At 34.7% G+C, this 13989-nt stretch overlaps 1 long non-coding RNA gene across 1 annotated transcript; it reads right to left on the bottom strand.

The window, feature by feature from the left end:
• Nucleotides 1-2945: 2945 nt before the first annotated feature.
• On the bottom strand, nucleotides 2946-3666 carry LOC149236626 (uncharacterized). The gene is made up of 2 exons (XR_016268413.1): nucleotides 3490-3666; nucleotides 2946-3280 (listed from the first exon to the last, which is right to left on the bottom strand). It is a non-coding gene; the product is annotated as an uncharacterized LOC149236626 (long non-coding RNA).
• Nucleotides 3667-13989: the final 10323 nt, after the last annotated feature.

Genomic DNA, 13989 nt, shown 5'->3' with positions numbered 1-13989 from the left:
ACAAGCGCCCAAGCCAATATTTCCTTCGAAATTTAGAGATGACAGAACAAACAAAGACGAAGAGAAGCCCCATATAGCAAACCCAATTCAGAGCACTAGTCCATTGTCTGTCTTGGACACTAGCTCTAGCTCATGGAAAACCCCCAGCTTTAGCCCAAAAACTCCAATGCCAGGGTGCGCACGAAGCAAAAGGTTAAGAGCCCCTGCTTGTGTAAATTGAAAGCATCATAAAGTTAACGATTGATTGTGTAGGCATTTTGTTGAAGGAATCTTCATAAATGTATGGTTTTAGAGATTAACTTTCCTTCATGCAATAGTCAATGTTTACCAAAAGACACAAGTATGAATTAAGATCACTGTCTCAAAAGAGTGAGTGAATGTACAAGCTCTGTGAATCAAACAACAGAAGTTGAATATGCAAGTTTTGTAAATTAGGCAACCACAAAAATTAAATATGCATACTCTGTTTCACATCAATACAACAGGAATCAAATAATATTATCACAGTGTTTGCATTAAAGTTACATCCAACTAATGGTTCCAAATCTCTTTTTCATTTCTTCACAGAAAGCTGAAATAGAGACATTCTAATATATATGCTGACTCAGAGAAGGCATCCCTGGTGACTAAATGCGGAAGAAAGCACCAAATAGCTTCCGGAAGCAGCAAATACGTAGACTGATTTTATTTCAAACTCAAATTGTATACTAAAATTATATTCATTAAGTGGAAAAATTTGAAAAGCGTTTTACAAGTGGCATGGGAGCAAGAGAGGAGACATTCCCCATCAAGTCTCCAGTCTATTACACACTACAAAGTAGAGGAAAACACATATCAATATATAGTCAATGGCATAAAACAATGAGAGCATAATCATGATGACAAATCCAAGGCCTTGTAGGAATATATATGGCTCCAACCAGAACTGGGATCAGCATCCTCAGCGAGGAGACATTCCCCATCAAGTCTCCAGTCTATTATGCACTACAAAGTAGAGGAAAACACATATCAATATATAGTCAATGGCATAAAACAATGAGAGCATAATCATGATGACAAATCCAAGGCCTTGTAGGAATATATATGGCTCCAACCAGAACTGGGATCAGCATCCTCAGCCTTAGAGTTGCACAAACCTCTAACCACTCTTACTCTTTATCTTCCACTATTTGGGAGATAGAAGGAAGGAAACTGGGATGACCTGGGAAATGTGGTATCACAGTGATTACTGTCACCAAAAACTAAAAAGAGACTTAAACAAGAATGCTAAGTTTTATTCATATGCTATAATTTTCAAGGCTATTTGAGCTCCTAATATTTTTGCACACAGTATGAGCACTCGGCTATGCTCTGAGAGAGAGAGGGGAACCAATCACCATACTGGCACACAGTCCACCTCAAGGAGAGGTGAAATTCTCAATCCAATCCATTTTCAATTAATGATAAAGACAACGACTAACCATCAAGAAAATGTTCAGTTTATCAACTTGCATTTTACATGGACAGCAACATGTGTTCTAGCAGCAAGGTTGTCAAGAATGCCAGATACTGGTTGGAGGGAGCTAGTCAAAACTAGGCCCATCACTATTGAAATCGTGTGCTTGGATACACTACTGTGCTACCTATGTAACTGCATCAATTAGTACCTACTATATAAGTTCATTTATGCCACACTTGCACCAAGTGATGCTACTGCTAAGAAATTTTATAAAAATAGCTTTCAGCTAAAATGAAAACTGGCATCCTTTACAGTTCTCTGTTTTTTTGACAAAAATACAATAAACCTTCCATATTGCATGGAAAAAGACGCGGCTGATAGGAGGTCAAATTCGTTATACATAAGCTATAAACAATGGTCTGCTCAGTTTCTTAGGATCCGTAACATATGAAACGCCTCAGCATTTTAATCGCACACAAGCAAGTGTTCATGTAACCTTATTTGGGCATACCTTGTCTGCAGGAACATCATCATAAACATTTACTGAGCCAGAATAGAAAATTGTCAGCTGTGCGCCTGCTGGCTTTTCAGAAACACTGGCAACAGCCCTTCAAAACCAAAAATGCTCACAGATTTGTCAATCCACAATGAAGCTAAAGATAATTGGCATTCTGCATGAACCATACAGAGAGTAAGATAATATATTTACAAACCTTAAACTAAAATCACAACTTAACATCAGCATTGACAATCATATTACCCTGGTATAGTGGTTCTGGTGGAGGCTCCAACAACAGGCAAGAAGGAATGTTGTCGAGCTAAGGTTGTCCAGCTAAGGGCATTCCTTGAAACTGTCTCACCAAAGTAGTTGTTATTATATTTAAACATAAATTGAAGTTCATTAAAATTATTAGTAAAGTGAATATGCCGGTTAGAAAAATGAATACGACAGGCTCCCAAATGTTGCATGCGCAAAGAAACATGGCCACATGTTAGCAACGTAAAAGCCAAATGTTGCATGCGCAAAGAAACGTGGCCACATGTTAGCAACGTAAAGTAAAACATTCCGTATCACCGCCAAAGTATCGCTGCAGCTACCAGAGAAAGGAATTTCCACGACCCGAATACACGTTCATTCAGAAACTCTCTTTTAGCAATCTAACATCTTCTTCGCTGTCGATCATCCCGTTTATGAAATCGGTGTATCGTGTGAAAACCAGCGCACCCGGAGCCGCAGAAGATTCAAATGCCACCAGATTTCTCAAGATTAGGCAGTCTTCTCATCAAAGTATTGTGGTGAGGTCGCCGTCTGTAGCAACGAATTTGACTCCTGCAGAGGATAAAGCGGCCACGGATGGAACAGCTAGTTCGTCTCGTCAAAACTCCAACCCATATAAATCTCCCTGCTTGTGAATTGTCATTACCTAAATAATCACAGTGAATTAGAATGTCTGTTAGAGATAAATATGATGCCACACAATAAGATGCAAAGGGAGCATGATTCAAATGAAATATCAAATCATGTAACAACAGTATATATATATCGTACATAAAAATAGAGTATATTTTGATGTTCAAATAGAATAATGAAAATCACTAACAGATATCCTGAGTGATTATTGAAATTCTCAGTCCATATTTATGTTTTAGAATATTTCAATTAGATGTAGTATCTGCTGCTTCATATCAGGCATAAAGACCAACAAGTATAAGATGAATCAAAGCACAAAGGTGGCACGAGGTAATAAAAATCAATGAGCCTGTTCTTTCTTGGGCTTCACCACAACAACAGGGCACTGTGCATGGTGAACGCAATAGTCACTCACACTGCCAAGAACCACCCTGCAGATTCCAATATCATCTGCTTAAACAATATTGCAAAATAGAAACGCAATAGAAACCTGAAAATAGAACAGTTTCACAAAATAAAACCCTAATAGTAAACTGAAAAGAGAAATGCCAGTTTTTCAAAACAGCAATGGCATGAATCATTCTGAATCATGCATATCAATAACAATGCTTAATTTGCAGATGCAGCACTAATACAGCACCTCAAGCACATTCTGGAGAAAGCTGCTCCCGCGCCCTCACAGAGCCGCCCGCGCTCTGTAATCGTCACCGCTATAAAACCCTAATAGTAAACTGAAAAGAGAAATGCCAGTTTTTCAAAACAGCAATGGCATGAATCATTCTGAATCATGCATATCAGTAACAATGCTTAATTTGCAGATGCAGCGCTAATACAGCACCTCAAGCACATTCTGGAGAAAGCTGCTCTTGCGCCCTCACAGAGCCGATCACCAGCTGTAATCGTCACCGCTGCAAACAGAGCCGATCCACAGGTTTCTTCACTATTTCCACTGCTGAGCTCGCATTGTCGAGCCGCTCTTTCTGAACCAAAACCTTGAACAGCGATGCAGCTGTTAATACCCTGCAACAACACCTGGACAACATGCAACCTTACCATATACCTTACCAAATAACGAAACCTGTTTACCAAATAGCGAATTAATGCTAGCATTAACGCTAACGGTTGACGGTCAGGGATAATGAAACTGGCCACAATTTGCAACTTAACCTATGTTCGGGCCTCTTCCCGAGGCTCGGGAAGAGGCCAAATAAGATGGAAAAGGTTAAAGCCGAATCCCACCTTGGTTATTTGCACATAACACCGCACATAACACCTCACACCTCACAGAACTTTGTTATAAGCGCATAACAGACAGGGAAAGCACCACCGAACTAATGCTAAGTCCACATGAAACGATTACAATAGTCCCGGCCGGATGTCAGATGGCAGGGACTAATAAATGAATATATTTATTTTTATATGAGTAATTTTTATGTTTATTTGTTCGAATGAGTAAACGCATCTATAAGTCATTTAGTCATTGCATGAGTAAATTAATGTTAATATTTAGTATTTTCTAACAAAAATATTATTTTAAGAAATATAAAGAAAATTAGAAAAATTTAACAACAAAAATATTAATAATATTTAAAAAATAGTTAGAAACCCAAAACATGTTGTGGAAAATATTAATAAAAAAATTTAAATACAAATAAATTTTAAAAATTACTATATGAAAAACATAATTGTATGAAAATTGATTTTATTAAATATATAATTTTCTATAATGGTATGATTCTACTAAACATATAATTTTTAATAATAGTAATTTTAATGTTTAAGTGAAATAAAATATAATGGCAATAACTTTATGGTCTTAGTTTATATCTTATTAATATTATATTTGTCCATTTATCTTAAAATTTTTGTATTTCATTTTTGAAAATCATTTTGTGTGAACTTGAATTTAAATGTGTCTATGAGATTGTTATTTGCAATTTTATCTTAATATTTATCATGTACTTAGATGGATCAAATTTATAGAGATGCATATATTTCTTCATGTTTTTCATTTTTTTTTCTTTTTCATTTTATTTATTTATTTATTTTTATTTTTATTTATTATTATTATTTTTTTTCACTTTGAAAGATTTGATCCATTTCCACATAAAGTTAAAATGGGTTTATGTTGGCTCTTTATACATATATTACAAATAGTTGTTATATATTATAACTCACTATTAAAATGTTTTATCCATAAGAAATTTCCAATTTTTAGTTGTTTGACGTGTGTGTAAAGTGGATTTTAAAATATTTTACTTAACTTGAACATTGAAATCTTTTATTTATAGTGGACATTTAAAAAAAAAATGCTATTAATATATCTTTTAAATGTCACTCCTCAACTATATATTAAACACTAACACACACCTCTCATACTAAATGTAAAAAGTACATATATGATCAATAAGAAATGATATATATATATACTCGATGTGGATATTCAAATAATTTTTTTGTTATTAATATATGTTTTTTCTAATTTCACTTAGAAGCATTGAGGGTTACCCATCCCAAAGTTATATATATATATATATATATATATATATATATATATACTTTCAAGTCATATATATATATATAACTAACTTAAAGTGGACATAGAAATACTATTTATTTATGGGGACATTCAAATATTATCTTCCATTACTATTTTTGTAAATGTTACGTGTTAATTCCACATTGAATATAAAAGGAATCTTTCATCTTTCTCATAATAGGTTGTTTATCTTTTGGTGTAATAAGAAAAATTTCAATTTCAATCTCTTTATATGTAGTTAGATAGATAAATAAATAAAGTGAATATTGAAATTTCCTTTTCTTATTAATATTTTTTTAAATGCCACTTGTTAACTCCATGTTAAAAACTGAAAGAATCACACATCTCCTAAATTAAAAAAGCACCAAAGCATTCACATGCAAAATAAGAAATGTTCTTTTTCCAATATATATATATATATATGATGCACATGGTCACACACACATATAACACATTACATTTAAGCACATCCAAACATGCAATGTGATACCCTTGTGGTTTGCTTGTAATACAAACTAGTTGGTTCGAGCCAATGACTACAAGTACCATAATAAAGACTAGATCCACAACACAATGCAAAGTTGGAGAATAACCTAAGAGTAGGGAACATTGGTGGAAGCTAAAATAAGCCACAACACCAACTCTTTGCACCAAAGCATGATCAATATGCATAGAGTCTAACTAGGCGGAGGAATTGCCCGGTTTCTGGGGCCGCCCGAAAAAAATTCCAGCTCCGACAATCGGGAATTCTCTCCGCCACCCTCCACCACTTTCGCCAACTCCGCATTCCTCCACCACCCTTCCACCCTTCTGCATTAACTCCGACTGGTATCTGTCTGACAGATCCTCCCGTCCGGACGATTCGGGAGCCCCCATCGTGCGCCTTCAGAACTTGCAACCAGACAGAGCCTAAACCACTCACAGATACACCAGATTCTGCATTTTTCACCACTCACAGATACACCAAATTCTGCATTTTTCCTGCACAGGTCACGTCGCTAAACCAGATTATTAAAGAATATCTGTAAAGGCCTCAAGGACGATCTATTGCAAAGGTTTTTCCACTTATTACAGTTTACATTTCACAGAAACAATATTTTAGCAAAATTTGGAAACGCAGATCTCAAAGATAGGTTTTCACTAATTTTATATTGTTGGATTTATGTGAACCAGAATGACCACGAGGAATCATGCCTGTTATGGCTAGCTTGGGATGAATTGTGATATTCATGTAACAAGCCTTTGGTTTCTCTAATTAGGCCAGTCGAGTAATAAGCCGTGGTTCGTTTCCTGCCCTTAGCCGTGCAACCTGAGATCGATTCTCGTTGATTTTATTGCTTAAATGCTACTTTTGATAAAGAAATTTTATTGCTTAAATGCTACATGTAAGAAATTTTAAGATGCTCTTAGTTAAAGTAGTTACTCTTTAACCTTATGGAGTGAATTTTCGTGGTTTGTTTATTTAGTTTTGACAATGTGGGATATGATTGAAAATCCCCGCACTGACCTTTCGAGTCTGGGAAGGGTGGAACTACTAGAGACTAGATGTTTGTAGGCCAACACCACTTACTGACATTGAACATAGAAAATTTTGTGGGAACATAGAAGAATGCCTCATATAAATACATAAACATACATGTCCACCCATGCTTACAATTAATTGTGAGAATGAAAATCCTAGAAAACATTGCACATAGAAGTGGATGAGAGGGTTATAATGGCACCTCCTATGTTTGAGACAGAAGAAGTGAATATGATCATCAATTCTAAAACCAAAATTAGATCTCATGACGATGTATCCTAACCATCCTATTCATAGAGGTGACTTCTCATAGCTTTACACCTAATATAATTTGTTCATTTTGTTTGTCCCTGCCCGTTTAACCACATTTTTTGGGGCGACAGGATCTATGGATCTGGAATGTTTTATGTATTTTCCGATGTTATTTTTATCATGCCCAACTTAAACATATACCCTTGAATCCTCACTCTGTTATCACCTGCCCATCTTATATTTACAATGTTGAGAATCTGCCAAAATGCTTGTGATTTTGAATTTGAGCTGGTGAAGTTTAGTGCTCATACACAAGTCCATGCTTTGGGCACCTATGACTCTTATATACCCTTATTCTCACCAAAGGGTGGAAGGTCTTCACTGTCTGCTGAAAAATTTTCAATGATCATAGTCTAGCTGCTTACAATTTTTGCTAACAGTGGCCACTATCTGTCAATATAAAGCCTTTATTGTAATTTAGTCTGTCTAGCAATGCATTTTAGTTGCTTTACACTACATTGAGTTTCAATTTTGTTGTTTTCTTATCTATTGAAGCTGAGGCATTTTAATTGTTTTATGAGCCCATTCAGAGATTTTCCCTTTTTTAATCTGCATGACTTCCTAATTTGAAGCTGCTAATGCTCTTAACTACTCTTATCAAAACTTGTTGCTATTTTCTACCTACTTATTTTAAGTTTTGATGTACTTTTGATATGCTAAATGTAAGTTGATACAGTTGATTTCATTTTACATGATAACTCTAATGATTGCTAACATGGCAATCTATCCCATATTCTACATTTGAGTCTTTTGATCTGAAAATAGGACTTAAAGCTCATGTTTTGGGAGCCTCTACCAAGTTCAAATGTTCTTGATTTTGGTCACACACACATATAGCACGTTATATATAAATATAAATATATATATATATATATATATATATATATATATATATAGTGCACATGGCCACACACACATATAGCACGTTACATTTAAGCACGTCCAAACATGCAATGTGATACCCTTGTGGTTTGCTTGTAATGCAAACTAGTTGGTTCGAGCCAATGACTACAAGTACCATAATAAAGACTAGATCCACAACACAATGCAAAGTTGGAGAATAACCTAAGAGTAGGGAACATTGGTGGAAGCTAAAATAAGCCACAACACCAACTCTTTGCTCCAAAGCATGATCAATATGCATAGAGTAGGATCAAATCCTTCAAGGTGCAACCCCATTTTCGATTGCAAAAACTTGAAGAAATATTTGCACCTTAAGCGATTTGATCCTCCTCAATACAAGATAGATCCATATTTAAGATGGATCTACAATGGTTTAAGGTTACAAAATAGTTAAATGTCAAATTGTTACACTGATGCATGAGATATTTCAATTGTCTAACAATAAACCTCTTTAGTGTAGCAATTTAGATACTTAATTTATGGAGCTATACATACCCATGTTCTTTATAATAGAACTTGTAACCTACAAAAATCACATATATATGCTTATTAATGTTTATTAGAAATAACATGAATAGTAATATTTGCATGTCAATAATCCCTCTTTGCACATGATAAATTCAAAGTTAAGATGAATCTATACTGAAATACCTTATATATTTATTATGTTGAATATTTATTCTCCCCTTTAAGGAAAAGAAGAATACGAACCAATTGATGAAATAATATGTCATCCGTTTAAATTAAACTTTTCACGAAGAGCTTGAACATGCACTATGTTTATGTGCATCATTATTGAAGGAAGAAAGAGCCTCACATAGTACAAAAGAGAAGGAAGTTAAAGAAAATCCACCTCTTTGCTTTACCATATATCTCGCCATTCACCAACAAGGATTCCTAGGCCTACTGAGGCACACAATCTGGCTTTACCGCAACCCACAGTCTGGTTCAGGGGTTACTAGGCCAGTGGCTTCATGATCCTCAGTCTAGTTCAGGGACCACTACACCATGTGTTTGTCAATTCGGATATCCACCCCACTCAACTTCGAATCCAATCCAACCATCCCACATAAACTGAATGAGAGAACCCATCTCATCAAAGCTATCAGGAAATGGCAAGGCTAGGCTGAAAATATTGTCACACCTGGAAAAACCCATGCCATGGTAGAAAAGAAACACATGCAATCCCATGCATGCCAAATATAGCAAGGAAAATACACATGCAAGTCGATACCTGCAATGAAGCCTGTTGTAGTTGCTTGATCCTACCTTTCCCTGCTTGATCTTTGCTTCCTCTTACCTTATTTTCTTTTCTTGCTCCAATGCCAAAGTGTTCCAAGAAAACTCTAAGTTTCTAAGAGTATGAGAGAGAGAGAGAATAATGAGAATGCTTCGAAACTGAATTGATCAAGCCGTAATACTGACCAAGCTTGCCAACTGATCCTCAAAACCTCTTTATGGACGAGGCCTCTATTTTCTTCAATTTCCATTATTTTCCTCCTCACATGCAACCTGTGACCTTTCACCTTCTTTTTCTCCTAATTTCCATTATTTTCATAAATAAATGTGCCAAAATATCTTTTTTCCTCTTCAATGTCTTAGCCATTGCCTTTGCCAATTTCCTTAGACATAAACAACCAAATGAACACCCACTAGGATGTCCTGCCCACCATTTAGCTTGAAATACGTGTCCCATCATCCGTGGTATTTATATATTTTTACATCAATTTTTAATGAGGTTTGTTACATGAGTTCTACTTATATATAATATCAATAGCCACTTTGAAATTTCAAACCACCATTGAACTAGATACCTACTAGTTTAAAGGGATAATTTAAGGAAAGTCCATTATAATATAGTTGAATGTATAGATTATATAAACTTTAGGTGTATCAAAAAAATATTTGATGTCTTCATTTTAATACTTAGATCATATCCAAATTTAAAATTAGTGATATTAATTTCAATGGTTCTACACTACATGGAACTTAGAAACAATCATGTTATGGTTGAATAGATGTTATATAAATCCAAGATAAGGTAGATCATTTATTTATTAGTGAAAGGTATAGCATTGAGATGTTCATGAAATATTAGGTAAATTTTAACTAGTTGAAGGTTGAGATGGTATTGAAGTGTTTTAAGATAAAAAAATAACATCTCTCACGTGAATATGTTTGCTTATCCTAGTGAGGTACAAGTGATTAGGTTCTATAATGATCAAGTGACGAGAAACTTTCTAAGTTCATTCATATGGAGGAGATTGTGTGTTTTGTGGAATGATGATTACTAAATGCCAATCCACTAAGAATGGTGTGAACTAGAAATGAAACTTTAGTATTGATAGGAGTGAAATGCAATACATACTTTATCCATATTGATGTGCTTGTAGTCCATTGGACGAATATGGGTGGATAAGGTTTATCAATGATTATATTCCATTCATCTAAAAGAAAATATTCTATGTACGATATAAGGTGTGTATCTAATTAGGAGTTGACGTGAAAGATATTTAGCCTCTTTGGAAGTGTTTATACAATACTAACCCTCACTTTTTGACCATTTGTTATGTTTATTTTTCCCTAAATAACTACCTATATTGAGGCTCTAATTGTATTTCCCTGTTGTTTTATTTATGAACACTATGTAATATTGATACATTTTAGTTGGACAAATGATATTTACTTATACAAAACCTTGATGGATTAGGTTTTGTTGATTAAAGTATTTGATGTATGACTTATCTGATGTATGATTTACCCGAAGCATGGCTTACTTGGTTACGATTTATCTTGTGCATGACTTATCAGAATTATGATTTATTTGATGTATGGCTTAATTGAATATGATTTATCTAGTGCATGACTTATCAGAGTTATGAATTGTTTGATGTATGGATTAATTGGATATGATTTATCTAGTGCGTGACTTATCGAATTTATGATTTGTTTGATGTATGGCTTAATTGGATATGATTTATTTAGTGAATGACTTAAATCGAAGTCATGATTTATTTGATGAAAGATTTACCTCTAGTGTATTGATATTAATTACAAAATGCGTATGTAGATACCAGACTTAATAAAACGATGATTATGATCATTTTTCTATATATATATTTTTATTATATATATGCATGGATGAGAACTAACTTGCAGAATTGGAAGGTACTATCCGATAACTAAGATCCATGCTAGTAACTGGGGGATGGCGATAAATCCGAGGAATGGTATTATGTACAATGTTTTATTACATTTTGTATCTACTTGACATGCACTATTATGAAATAGGTACAATGAAGATTGTAGGTGATATGACTTCCTGGCTGAATTGTTCAATGAAAAGTATCTAACCAGTGTCGTAGTGTGGTCCATATCAGGGTGTTGACCCTAGTTTTGAGGATGGGTGGATACATTTCCCACCATGTAACCTCCAAGCATGGAATCATGGGAGGGAAGTGATGGACACACTACCCTATAGTGTGATGATGATTTCCAGTTGCTTGATGGGGTAGTTAGGTCGATATAGTCAATGCTTTTATCATCTTGGTTCTATCATTGGTTAGATCGATATAGTTGATGCCATAGTATATTGCAGCAGAGGGTGGATCGGATGGGAGCGGAAGTAGGTTAGGGAGGATAGGAGGCTATAGGTTAGTTGGAGACTCTAGAGGGGAAGAGGAATTCTTGCTTGACTTACTTAATTTGACTACCATATCTATTTATGTTTTGATATGCCTTGTTGTCATACTACTTATAGATTGTTGGTAACCTTTGAGTCTAACTTTGGGACAAAGTTTTTTTTTTTTTAAGGATGGGTGTATGTAATATCCTACTTGAACGTATTATCTTACATTATCTTATTAGCCTCCCTACTAAGTGATTGATTTTGTGCCTAATCACACCAAGTATTATTAGTATATGTACGAGGTATGTGTATGCTAGCTATAAACCCACACCTCTCACACATACATTAGTATTCTAAATCTTAAAGTGTTGGATGATTAAATAAATGGTTAATCGTGATTAGTGATTAATTAACCTTAAAAATTATTTATATCTACTGATTACATTTAAACATGATTCATTTAAATTATTAAATTAATAACATTCTTCAAGTTTGATTAATATTTCTAAAATACTATTATTGAATGCTGATATTTTTTAGAATAACAATATTTTATTAAGTGTTGATATGGATTAAAATAGGTACTATTGAATGATGATATTTATTATAATAACATTATGTTATTTAATGATGATAATTTATTAAAATAATGATATGGAATGGTAACGTTTATTGGATTAATAAGGGGTGCTTGGAGATGTACCACCTGAAGGTTAATGAAAGGATAAGGAGTAAATGGAAGGATAAGAAGGGGGAGGCTCGATGAGGTGTCGAGGGGTGAAATTCAATGACATTAAAACCAAAGTTGGGGCGACATTCATGAGAGGTGGTGGGGACATATGAGGAATGGACATTCATACCATTCCTCATTAGATGTCTCGACCTTCCCCAATGGAAGAGTAGATCTTATTTATCATATAGTTCTTTGCAATCTACAAGTTAGTTCTCCTTCATGCATATATATAACAACAAAATAAATATAGAGAAGTGATCTTAAACATCATGTTATTAAGTCTAGTATCCACGTGTCAATTTTGTAGTTCATACTGGAAATAAATCTTACATTAGATAAATCATAATTTCACTAAGTCATTCATTAGATAAATCATATCCACTTAAGCCATACATGAAACAACAATAACTCTGATAAGTCATGCACTAGATAAATCATAACCAAGTAAGTCATACATTAGGTCATACATCAAACATTTCAATCATCAATACCTAATCCATCTAATGATTTATATAAGTAGTTTCACTTGTCCAACTAAATGCATCAATATTACATAGTGTTCATAAATAAATAACATGGAACTACAAATAGAGCCTTAGCATAGGTAGTTATCTAAGTCAAAATGGGCATCACATATGCTCAAAAAGTGAGGGGTAGTCACGACGTATAGTCTCTGCATCCTCCCAGGTAGCAGATCCTGGGTTATACTTGTCCCACTGGACCTTAACCTGGTCCACCATGTGACGTCTGAGCTGTCAAACCCTACAGTCCAATATGCATAATGGTTCGACCATTATGGTTCCCATGTCCGAGACTTGTAATTCCCTCCAATCCAGTTTGTGAGATTCATCAGAAACATAATGTCGTAAAATAGATACATGAAAAACATCATGAGTTTTATGCAAATGGGGTGGCAGTACAATACGATAGGCAACTGGTCCAATCTTCTCCTTGATCCTAAAAGGTCCTATAAACCGAGGTGACAACTTCGTCCCTTTCCAAAACCGAATGGTGCTTTTGTTGGGTCGGATACGAATAAAAACTTGGTCTCCTACTTCATAACTTCGATCAGTCCTATGTGAATCAACATAACTCTTCTATCTATCTTGTGCTTCCTTTAACCTTTGTCAAATCTATCTTACCTGTTCCTCCATTTCTTGAACTAATTCCGACCCAACTATTACTCGATCCTCCAACTTTCCCAACTCAATGGTGTCCTACATGGCCTCCCATATAGAGCTTGATAAGGAGGCATCCCAATTGAACTGTGGTAACTGTTATTATAGGAAAACTCTACCAATGGTAAGTACCTTTCCCACTGAGTCTGATTATCCATGACGTACATTCTAAGCATGTCTTCCATAACCTGATTTACTCTTTCAGTTTTCCTATCTATTTCTGGATGATATGCAGTGCTCAGGTTCAACTGAGTCCCTAGTGTTGACTGCAAACTTGTCCAAAACCTAGATGTAAATCAAGAGTCTCTATCAGAAATGATCTTTG

This window comes from Pinus tabuliformis, chromosome 8 (assembly GCF_031772625.1).
Source record: "Pinus tabuliformis cultivar Carrire ecotype Pingquan chromosome 8, CPIR1, whole genome shotgun sequence".
Classification (NCBI taxonomy): domain Eukaryota; kingdom Viridiplantae; phylum Streptophyta; class Pinopsida; order Pinales; family Pinaceae; genus Pinus; species Pinus tabuliformis.
This window is presented reverse-complemented; position numbering and strand designations above follow the sequence as displayed.